The sequence below is a fragment of the Phocoena sinus genome, chromosome X, assembly GCF_008692025.1.
Source record: "Phocoena sinus isolate mPhoSin1 chromosome X, mPhoSin1.pri, whole genome shotgun sequence".
Taxonomy (NCBI): Eukaryota; Metazoa; Chordata; class Mammalia; order Artiodactyla; family Phocoenidae; genus Phocoena; species Phocoena sinus.
Genome location: NC_045784.1, coordinates 30,602,266 through 30,611,121, shown reverse-complemented (window position 1 = coordinate 30,611,121; position 8,856 = coordinate 30,602,266).

Here is an 8,856-nt window from a genome sequence, read left to right as displayed (position 1 = left end):
AACAGTGCCCTCCACCAGGAAGCCTTCCCAAGCCACTGAACCAACCTTAGCCACGTGGGACAGACACAAAAAACAACGGGAAATACAAACCTGCCGCCTGAGAGAAGGAGAACCCAAACACAATAAGTTAAACAAAATGAGAAGACAGAGAAATATGCAGCAGATGAAGGAGCAAGGAAAAAAACCCACCAGACCAAACAATGAAGAGGAAATCGGCAGTCTACCTGAAAAAGAATTCAGATTAATGATAATAAAGATGATCCAAAATCTTGGAAAGAAAATGGAGAAAATACAAGAAACGTTTAACAAGGACCTAGAATAACTAAAGAGCAAACAAACAGTGATGAACAACAAAATAAGTGAAATTTAAAATTCTGTAGAAGGAATCAGTAGCAGAATAACTGAGGCCGAAGAGCAGATAAGTGACCTGGAAGATAAAATAGTGGAAATAAATACAGCAGAGCAGATTAAAGAAAAAAGAATAAAAAGAATTGAGGACAGTCTCAGAGACCTCTGGGACAATATTAAATGCACCAACATTCAAATTATAGGGTTCTCAGAAGAAGAAGAGAAAAAGAAGGGGACTGAGAAAATATTTAGTGATTATAGTTGAAAACTTCCCTAACATGGGAAAGGAAATAGTCAGTCAAGTCCAGGAAGCACAGAGAATCCCATACAGGATAAATCCAAGGAGAAACTCCAAGATACATATGAATCAAACTATTAAACATTAAATACAAAGAAAAAATATTAAAAGCAGCAAGGGAAAAGCAACAAATAACATAAAAGGGAATCCCCATAAGGTTTACAGAAGATTTTTCAGCAGAAACTCTGCAAGCCAGAAGGGAGTGGCAGGACATATTTACAGTGCTGAAAGGAAAAAACCTACAACCAAGATTACTCTACCCAGCAAGTATCTCATTCAGATTTGACAGAGAAATTAAAACCTTTACAGACCAGCAAAACTTAAGAGAATTCAGCGCCACAAAACTAGCTTTACAACAAATACTAAAGGAACTTCTCTAGGCAGGGAACACAAGAGAAGGAAATGACCTACAATAACAAACCCAAAACAGTTAAGAAAATGGTAGGAAAATACATATCAATAATTACCTTTAATGTAAATGGATTAAATGCTCCCACCAAAAGACGTAGACTGGCTGAGTGGATGCAAAAACAAGACCCATATATATGCTGTCTACAGGAGACACACGTCAGACCTAGGGACCCATACAGACTGAAAGTGAGGGGATGGAAAAAGATATTCCATGCAAATGTAAATCAAAAGAGTTGGAGTGCCAATTCTCATATCAGACAAAATAGACTTTAAAATAAAGACTATTACAAGAGACAAAGAAGGACACTACATAATGATCAATGGATCGATCCAAGAAGAAGATATAACAATTATAAATATTTATGCACCCAACATAGGAGCACCTCAGTACACAGGCAAATGCTAACAGCCATAAAAGGGGAGATCAACAGTAACACAATCATAGTAGGGGACTTTAACACCTCTCTTTCACCAATGAACGGATCATCCAAAATGAAAATAAATAAGGAAGCACAAGCTTTAAATGATACATTAAACAAGATGGACTTAATTGATATTTATAGGACATTCCATCCCAAAACAACAGAATACACTTTCTTCTCAAGTGCTCATGGAACATTCTGCAGGATAGATCATATCTTGGGTCACAAATCAAGCCCTGGTAAATTTAAGAAAATTGAAATCGTATCAAGTATCTTTTCCAACCACAACATTATGAGACTAGATAGCAATTACAGGAAAAAAACTGTAAAAAATACAGACGCACAGAGACTAAACAATACAGTACTAAATAACTAAGAGATCACTGAAGAAATCAAACAGGAAATCAAAAAATACCTAGAAACAAATGACAGTGAAAACACGACAACCCAAAACCTATGGGATGCAGCAAAAGGAGTTCTAAGAGGGAAGTTTATAGCAATACAATCCTACCTCAGAAACAAGAAACATCTCAAATAAACAACCTAACCTTACATCTAAAGTAATTAGAGAAAGAAGAACAAAAAAACCCTAAAGTTAGCAGGATGAACAAAATCATAAAATCAGATCTGAAATAAATGAAAAAGAAATGAAGAAAACAATAGCAAAGATCAATAAAACTAAAAGCTGGTTCTTTGAGAAGAGACACAAAATTGATAAACCATTAGCCAGACTCATCAAGAAAAAAAAGGAGAAGACTCAAATCAAGAGAATTAGAAACGAAAACGGAGAAGTAACAACTGACACTGCAGAAATACAAAGGACCATGAGAGATTACTACAAGCAACTATGTGCCAATAAGATGGACAACCTGGAAGAAATGGACAGATTCTTAGAAAAGCACAACCTTCCAAGACTGAACAAGGAAGAAATAGAAAATATAAACAGACCAATCACAAGCACTGAAATTCAGACAGTGATTAAAAATCTTCCAACAAACAAAAGCCCAGGACCAGATGGCTTCACAGGCGAATTCTATCAAACATTTAGTGAAGAGCTGACACCTATCCTTCTCAAACTCTTCCAAAATATAGCAGAGGGAGGAACACTCCCAAACTCATTCTACGAGGCCACCATCACCCTGATACCAAAACCAGACAAAGATGTCACAAAAAAAGAAAACTACAGGCCAATATCACTGATGAACATTGATGCAAAAATCCTCAACAAAATAGTAGCAAACAGAATCCAACAGCACATTAAAAGGATCATACACCATGATCAAGTGGGGTTCATCCCAGGAATGCAAGGATTCTTCAATATGTGCAAATCAATCAATGTGATAAACCATATTAAAAAACTGAAGGAGAAAAAACATATGATCATCTCAATAGATGCAGAAAAATCTTTCAACAAAATTCAACACCCATTTATGATAAAAACTCTCCAGAAAGTAGGCATAGAGGGAACCTGCCTTAACATAATGAAGGCCATATATGACCAACCCACAACCCACAACCAACATCGTTGTCAGTGGTGAAAAACTGAAAGCATTTCCACTAAGATCAGGAACAAGACAAGGTTGCCCACTCTCACCAGTATTATTCATCATAGTTTTGGAAGTTTTAGTAACAGCAGTCAGTGAAGAAAAAGAAATAAAAGAAATCCAAATCAGAAAAGAAGAAGTAAAATTGTCACTGTTTGCAGATGACATGATACTATGCATAGAGAATCCTAAAGTTGCTACCAGAAATCTGCTAGAACTAATCAGTGAATTTGGTAAATAGCAGGATACAAAATTAATGCACAGAAATCTCTTGCATTCCTATACATTAATGGTGAAAAATCTGAAAGAGAAATTAAAGAAACACTCCCATTTACCACTGCAACAAAAAGAATAAAATACCTAGGAATACACCTAAGGAGACAAAAGACCTGTATGCAGAAAAGTATAAGACACTGATGAAAGAAATTAAGGATGATAAAAACAGAGGGAGAGATATACCATGTTCTTGGATTGGAAGAATCAACATTGTGAAAATGACTACACTACCCAAAGCAATTTACAGATTCAATGCAATCCCTATCAAACTACCAATGGCATTTTTCACAGAACTAGAACAAAAAAATTTCACAATTTGTATGGAAACACAAAAGACCCTGAATAGCCAAAGCAATCTTGAGAATGAAAAATGGAGCTGGAGGAATCAGGCTCCCGAACTTCAGACTATACTACAAAGCTACAGTAATAAAGACAATATGGTTCTGGTACACAAAAAAATATAGATCAGTGGAACAGATTGGAAGCCCAGAGATAAACCGATGAACATATGGTCACCTTATCTTTGATAAAGGAGGCAAGAATATACAATGGAGAAAAGACAGCCTCTTCAATAATTGGTGCTGGGAAAACTGGACAGCTACATGTAAAAGAATGAAATTAGAACCATACCATAAGGTGTATCCTTAACACCATACACATAAATAAACTCAAAATGGATTAAAGACTTAAATGTAAGGCCAGACACCATCAAACTCTTAGAGGAAAACATAGGCAGAACACTCTATGACATAAATCACAGCAAGGTCGTTTTTGACCCACCTCCTAGAGAAATGGAAATATAACCAAAAATAAAGAAATGGGACCTAATGAAACTTCAAAGCTTTTGCATAGCAAAAGAAACCACAAACTAGATGAAAAGACAACCCTCAGAATGGGAGAAAATATTTGCAAATGAAGCAACTGACAAAGGATTAATCTCCAAAATTTACAACTCATGCAGCTCAATATCAAAAAAAACAAACAACCCAATCCAAAAATGGGCAGAAGACCTAAATAACCCTTCTCCAAAGAAGATATATAGATTGCCAAGGAACACGTGAAGGAATGTCCAACATCAGTAATCATTAGAGAAATACAAATCAAAAGTACAACGAGGTATTACCTCACACCAGTCAAAATGGCCATCATGAAAAAATCTAGAAACAATAAATGCTGGAGAGGGTGTGGAGAAAAGGGAACCCTCTTGCACTGTTGGTGGGAATGTAAATTGATACAGCCACTTTGGAGAACAGTATGGAGCTTTCTTAAAAAACTACAAATAGAACTACCATATGACCCAGCAATCCCACTACTGGGCATATACCCTGAGAAAACCATAATTCAAAAAGAGTCATGTACCACAATGTTTTTTGCAGCACTATTTACAATAGCCAGGACATGGAAGCATCCTAAGTGTCCATCAACAGATGAATGGATAAAGAAGATGTGGCACATATATACAATGGAATATTAGCTATAAAAAAAGGAAATTGAGTTATTTGTAGTGAGGTGGGGGGACCTAGAGTCTCTCCTACAGAGTGAAGTAAGTCAGAAAGAGACAAACAAATACTGTATGCTAACACATATATATATATATATAGAATCTTAAAAAAAAATGGTTCTGAAGAACCTAGGGGCAGGACAGGAATAAAGATGCAGACGTAGAGAATGGACTTGAGGACACAGGGAGGGGGAAGGGTAAGCTGGGACGAATATTGTTTGCGTATGTTGAACCATTCTTGTATTCCCCACTTGGTCATGACATATTACCGTTTTTTTAAAACCATTTTTAAAAATTGAAGTATAGTTAATTTACAACGTTGTGTTAGCTTCAGGTGTGCAGCCAAGTGATTCAGTTATACATATATATATGATTTTTTTTCAGATTCTTTTCCATTATATTGGTTTGGCCAAAATGTTCATTCAAATGTTTCCATAATATCTTACGGAAAAACCCAAATGAATTTTTTGGCAACCCAGTAGGTTATTACAAGACATTGAATGTAGTTTTCCTATGTTATGCAGTATGTCCTTGTTGATCATCTGTTTTATACATAGTAGTGTGCACATGTTAATCCCAAACTCTTAATTTATCTCCCTCACCCCCCACCCCCACCCCCCCCTCGTAACCATAAGTTTGTTTTCTATTTCTGTAGGTCTATTTTTGTTTTGTAAGTAAGTTCATTTATATCATTTGTTAAGATTCTACATATAAGTGATATCATATGATATTTGTCTTTCTCTGTCTGACTTCCTTCACTTAGTATGATAATCTCTATGTCCATCCATGTTGCTGCAAATGACATTATTTCATTCTTTTTTATGGCTGAGTAATATTCCATTGTATATATGTACCACATCTTCTCTATTCATTCATCTGTTGATGGGCATTTAGGTTGCTTCCATGTCTCAGCTATTGTTAACAATGCTGCAATGAACATTGGGGTCCATGTGTCTTTTTGAATTATGGTTTTCTCTGGGTCTATGCCCAGTAGTGGGATTGCAGGGTCTTATGGTAGCTCTTTTTTTAGTTTTTTTTTTTTTTTTTTTTTTGGCAGAACGCGGGCCTCTCACTGTTGCGGCCTCTCCCGTTGCGGAGCACAGGCTCCGGACACGCAGGCTCAGCGGCCATGGCTTACGGGCCCAGCCGCTCTGCAGCATGTGGGATCCTCCCGGACCGGGGCACAAACCCGCGTCCCCTGCATCGGCAGGTGGACTCTCAACCACTGCGCCACCAGGGAAGCCCTTTTTTTAAGTTTTTTAAGGAAGCCCCAAGCTCTTTTTCATAATGGCTGTACCAATTTACATTCTACTAAGTAATGCCCTTGTGATCTGTACCTACGGTGGGGGTGGGGTGGTAGGAAGTGGGAGAGGGCAGGAGGAGAAGTTGAGTTGTGGTGCATGCCTGGGCTTCTCATAATTGCTATAGGGGGGCTGAGAATTTGAGGGACTTTGGTAGTAATCGTATAGCTGGAAACTGAAGGCAAAGAACTGTCAGACGGAAAGTCTCTGTAGATATATTCTTTATGAAATCTCGGAGCCCTGCTCTTTAAAAAATTTGATTGGTATACTCATTTCAGTGGGGATCCTGCAAGTGGGAAATTGGGTCTTTTGTGCATTATCACATTTGGTGGGCAGACTCTCTTATCTCCTAATGTGAGATCACGATCAAGTTGTAAGTTTTCTTCCTTTGGAATTCAGGGAATAAACAGATGAAGCAGATAAATGGAGAACCTGTGGGCAAAGCTTGTATTAGAATTCTAAATTTCTCAAGAAGATGGTATCTTTACAGTTCTCTGATTGGGGAGACTGTGGACAATGTTATATGATCTCCCCATGTGTAACTTGATGGAATGTTTCCATTTATCAGTAGGGTGTTGCCATCAGATATGTTCACCTGTGTGCATGTTTTATGCAGGAGGAATTATTTCAGAGTAGTTAAGGGCATAGCTTCTAGTGTCCATACACCTAGATTCAAATTCCAGCCCTGTCTTTTTATAGTGTTATGACCTTGGGAAAATTACTCTGTTGCTTCATCTGTTATTTTAAAAAAATAACTATTTATATATATATCATAGTTGTATTTGGGGAGATTGGATAATTTAAAAATTGCTTCGAATCCTGCATAGTTCAAAAACTGTGAAGTGCTATTTTTATGTAGCTGGGCTTGATCATGCAAGGCATCCAGGGAATGTCAGCAGTGCCCTATGTGTAAGGTGAAGTAACACTGCTGTGCTGTAGATGAAAGTGCATCTGTGATTTAGCTTCTTCTAAATAAAAGGATGAATGAAAAGCTGTTCATTGAGGATACTCCATAGCTCCCTAAACTCTTTCCATTCAGGTTTGAATTCTTCACCCCGATCCATGATGCGACACACTTTTCTCCTGGAATACTATGTTACTCATGCCCAGGGAATAAGTAGCTGATGGCTTTATGCTTGATGCTCAGGTGGTGGTCAGGAGCTTTTGGAAACATTAGATGAAGGCCTGATTGCCACACACTGTCTATATCTCTGCTGTAATAAGTCTGTCAGCTATTCAGCATTGCAATATTAGGTGGCTTAACACAGCAAAATTTTATTTTTCATGGCAAGGTTGGATGCAGGCAGGATAATGATCCCCCCAAATAGTGATTCAGTGATGTTACTGGAAAAGAATTATTCTACAGTAGTAGTATAATATGCTACCCTTTTTATCCATAAATGTTAACATCCAGGATATGTCATGTCTACCTAACAGAGGAAATTCAGACCGGGGTTAATGTGGGAGCATATAAAACATCTTTTAATTAATTAGTGGAGACGTTTGGGGAATATTAAATCTACCCTGTTCCGCTTTCTCTCATTCAAGCTCAATATTGACTCTATGCAACCTAAAAATCTCTTCTTTCTTGTTTTTCCTCTGGTGGTTAATGCTGGCGTTGACCTATGGAAAATATTTGAGAATTATGAGAAGGATGAACTGGTAAAGTAGGATTTAGCTTTACAACTGAAGTTGTAAAGGGCAAAAATCAAACTCTGAACTGAATAATTAAATGAATGTATTTCCTTTACAAACCCCATACATGCAAGTCTTCTATTTCTTTGGATAACTTGGGATTTTGCTTTTGCTACATTTGGTAACTTTCAGTGCTTTTTTTAAATATTATTTTTTATTTTTTTAACATCTTTATTAGAGTATAATTGCTTTACAATGGTGTGTCAGTTTCTGCTTTATAACAAAGTGAATCATTTATACATATACATCTGTCCCCATGTCTCTTCCCTCTTGCATCTCCCTCACTCCCACCCTCCCTATCCCACCCCTCTAGGTGGTCAGAAAGCACTGAGCTGATCTCCCTATGCTGTGCTGCTGCTTCCCACTAGCTATCTATTTTACGCTCGGTAGTGTATATATGTCCATGCCACTCTCTCACTTTGTCCTAGCTTACCCTTCCCCCTCCCCGTATCCTCAAGTCCATTCTCTAGTAGGTCTGCATCTTTATTCCCATCTTGCCCCTAGGTTCTTCTGACCATTTTCTTTCCATTTTTTTGGTTTTTTTAGATTCCGTATATATGTGTTAGCATGCGGCATTTGTTTTTCTCTTTCTGACTTATTTCACTCTGTCTGAGAGTCTCTATGTCCATCCACCTCACTATAAATAACTCAGTTTCGTACCTTTTTAATGGCTGAGTAATATTCCATTGTATATATGTGCCACATCTTCTTTATCCATTCATCTGTTGATGGACACTTAGGTTGCTTCCATGTCCTGGCTATTTTAAATAGAGGTGCAGTGAACATTTTGGTACATGAGTCTTTTTGAGTTATGGTTTTCTCAGGGTATATGCCCAGTAGTGGGATTGCTGGGTCATATGGTAGTTCTATTTGTAGTTTTTTAAGGAACCTCCATACTGTTCTCCACAGTGGCTGTATCAATTTACATTCCCACCAACAGTGCAAGAGGGTTCCCTTTTCTCCACACCCTCTCCAGCACTTATTGTTTGTAGATTTTTTGATGATGGCCATTCTGACTGGTGTGAGATGATATCTCATTGTAGTTTTGATTTGCATTTCT